The sequence below is a fragment of the Hyperoodon ampullatus genome (genome assembly GCF_949752795.1).
Source record: "Hyperoodon ampullatus genome assembly, chromosome: 18".
Taxonomy (NCBI): Eukaryota; Metazoa; Chordata; class Mammalia; order Artiodactyla; family Ziphiidae; genus Hyperoodon; species Hyperoodon ampullatus.
In genome coordinates, this window is record NC_136931.1 from 51,735,937 (window position 1) to 51,739,751 (window position 3,815).

Genomic DNA, 3,815 nt, shown 5'->3' on the forward strand with positions numbered 1-3,815 from the left:
CATACTGCGTCTGCCACAACTACCCCGCGCTGCTGTTGTAGTGCAAAGGCAGACACATGCATTGTGATATGTGGACGAGCGTGGCCGTGTTCCGATAAAACTTTATTTACAAAAACAGTAGGTGGGCTGGATTCTGCCTGTGGAGTGTAGTTTGCCAGCCCCTGCTGTAGATGAGTGGGGAAAGGATAGCTAATCTGTGAATGAGCTGAGAGATAGGGAAGAAAATTAAATGAGACCCTGTGGTAGGCAGAATAATGGTCCCCCAAAGATGTTCACATCCTAATCCCCAGAACCTGTGAGTGTTGGCTTCCACACAGCAGAAGGGACTTTGCTTACGTGATGAAGGATCAGCTCTTAAGATGGGAGATTACCCTGATTATTCCAGTGGACCCAGTGTAATCACAAGGGTCCTTACATGGGAAAGAGGGAAGCAGAGAAGTCAGAGATGTGCCAATGGAAGCAGAGACTGGAGTGATGTGGGACCACGGGTCAAGGAATGCAGTCAGCTTCTAGAGGCTAAAAAAGGCCAGGAAATGGGTTCTCCCCTAGAGCTTCCAGAAGGAACACAGCAAAATAAAAATTTAAATAAGTAGATAAATAAAATCAAAAATAACATTAAAATAATTTTAAAGGACAGAAGGAACACAGCCTGGCCAGCACCATGATTTTAGCCCACTCAGACTGATTTTGGACTACCGACATCCAGGACTATAAAATAAATGTGTTGTTGACAGCCTATGATTTTGGTAATGTGTTACAGCAACATAGAAACTAATGAGGCTCTCTACCTCACAGCATACACAAAAATTAGTTTCTAGTGATTTAAGATCTAAGTCTGAAACACAAAACTCTAGAGCATTTAGATGGAAATAAAGGCGAATCCCTTAGTAACCTCAGAGGCAGAGAAAGTATCTTTAAGACACAAAAAGTACAGATCGTAGAGGAAAAGACTGGTAAATTTGATCATAAGCAAACCAAGTTACAACGATGATAGAGAGACAGTAATTATGAAGGTAGACCTGGCAAATACTACGGTTAGATATAGAGGGTGAGGAAAGGCCTTCCTGAGGAGCTATTGTTCAGAGCTCAGATCTGAAAGGTGTGGAGGGTGGAATGAGAGATGGTTTGTGGAGTCTCCAGCATGAGGCTGGAACCAAGCAGACAAATGGAAAGCAGGGGGCCTCAGGACTGCAGGCTGCTCAGCAAGGCCCTTGGGGGAGGGGGAGGGGCAGCGGAGGGGCAGGCCCCCTCCCCCACAGCCAGCAGTATGGCTTGTGTCCATATTTACCGTGGAGCTGCCCCGGAAGATTTCCTCCAAAGCGACCCCACCGCCATCAACGTTTCAAGGACACGAACTCATCTGGGGGGTGTCCATCTGGTCCAACCTTACTTTGTCCAGATGGGAAAGCTGAGTGCAGGAGGGATGGGATTTGCCCGCAACCAAGCAAGGGACGGTGCTGAGTCAGGGTGGATCCTGGGTTTCCCTGATACCCCGCCCAACACCCTGCTACTCCTTGCACTTGTCCTGCCTGAAGACCTCTGCACTTGCTTTTCCTCTGCCTGGAATGGTTCCCCCAGAACCTCCCTTACTTCTCCCAAGTCCCTGCAGACAGGTGAGTCCTCTGAGACGCCTTCCCTGATGACCCGATCATTCTCATCACTGTATAACACTGCCTGGCTTTTTCTGCTCACACAGCGTTCATCGCCACCCCACACTACGGGACACTGCCGTCTCTCTCCCCCAGCAGAATGTCAGCCCCGTAAGAGCAGGGGACTCGTGTCTGTTTTTTCACCCTGCAGCCCCACTGTCTCACACGTGGTGGGTGTGGTTGGCAGAATAATGGCCTCCCAAAGATGCCCACATCTTAATCCCTGGAACCTACAGATATGTTATGTGGCAAAGGTTGAATTAAGGCAGCATAAGGAATGGTTGCTAAGTGGCTGGCTTTAAAACAGGAAGATTATCTCAGGTTATCCGGCTGGGCTCAGTGTAATCACAGGAAGAGTCAGTGTCAGAGTGACACAGTGTGAGAAAGACTCGACTGGCCGTTGCTGGCTTTGAAGACGGAAGGGGCGTGGGGTGTGGGCAGCTGCTAGAAGCTGGAAAAGACATGAATGCGGATTCTCTCCCGGAGCCTCCAAAAGGAGCGCATCCCTGCCTACACCTTTTTTCTTTTTTAATTTATTTAATTTATTTATTTTTAGCTGCGTTGGGTTTTCGTTGCCGCGTGCGGGCTTTCTCCAGTTGCGGTGAGCGGAGGCTACTCTTTGTCGTGGTGTGCGGGCTTCTCACTGCAGTGGCTTCTCTTGTTGCGGAACACGGGCTCTAGGCACACGGGCTTCAGTGGTTGTGACTCGCAGGCTCTAGAGCGCAGGCTCAGTAGTTGTGGCTCGTGGGCTCTAGAGCGCAGGTTCAGTAGTTGTGGCACACGGGCTTAGTTGCTCCGCGGCACGTGGGATCTTCCTGGACCAGGGATTGAACCCGTGTCCCCTGCACTGGCAGGCAGATTCTTAACCACTGTGCCACCAGGGAAGTCCCCCTGCCTACACCTTGATGTTTAGCCCAGTGAGACCCATTTTGGACTTCAGACCTCCAGACCTAGAAGGTTATACCTTTCTTTTGTTTTAAGACACTAAGTTTGTGGTCATTTGCTACCCAGCTCTGACCCTGCCCTTTGCCCTTCGACCCTTTCCTGACCTCCCCAGGATGAAGTCCAAGCTTCTCAGCCTGCTGTTCACAGTGCTTCTGGACCGCCCTGTCCTGCTTTCTACAGCGAGGGAAAGGCTCTCCATCTGTGCTGTCCAGCCCAGAAGCCAGTGAGCACTTGAACTGTGGCCAGTGTAACTAAGGAAGTGAATTTTTCCTTTTGTTTCACTGTCCTTAAGTTTATTTTATTCATTTATGCATTCATTCATTCATTTATTTATTTATGGCTGCGCTGCGAGGCATGTGGGATCTTAGTTCCCCAACCAGGGATTAAACCCGGGCTCCCTGCAGTGGAAGCACAGAGTCCTAACCACTGGACCACCAGGGAATTCCCTGTCGTTAAGGTTAAATAGCCACCTGTGTCCAGTGGCTACTGCACTGGACGGCACAGCTGCCAGGACTGTGCCCACCTTTCCAGCTAGGTCTGCCCCTAAAGCCTCGTCACCAGAGGGGCCGTGCTCCTTCAACTGTCCCCTGGGCACCAGGCTGGCTCCCACTTCCCGGCCTTCGCCCACACCATGGCCCGATCCCACCTTCTACCCTGATTCTCTAACGCCCAGTTCAGTTCCCACCTTAAATGTGGTGGAGCCTTGAAGGGGGTTCAGGATTTGGGGGGGGGTGATTAAAATGCCCCTTCCCCCAATTCTACCTCCCAAATGAGGTGATATCAAACCAGGCTGGTGACAGTTTCACAGCTACTTCTGAGAGCCCTGGAGAAAGGGAGATGTCCCTGGCCCAGAGAGCTGAGACTTAGAGAGAGAGAGGCCTATCCCATGAATATGCCAGCCCCCAGTCCAGGACCCCCAGAGGGACAACCGAGACACAGGAATGGGCTCCAGGGGGGTCAGAACCAGCTGAGGGTGGTGCTGTCAGATTCCTAATTCCCTGCCACCTGCCACCAAAGCGGGGAGGAACCCCGAAGAAGTGACAAAGAGCTCCTTCCCTACCAGACCCCAGATAGAGAGCCCTGCGTTCTTTCTGGGACCCCAGCACAGGAGTCGTTAGGCAGCCCAAAGACCCGGCCTTCAGAGGGGAAGCAAAACCAAACATAAGACAGAAAGCTGGGAACCTGTTGTGGGTTCTGGGAGGCACGGGTGAGAGTGGCAGC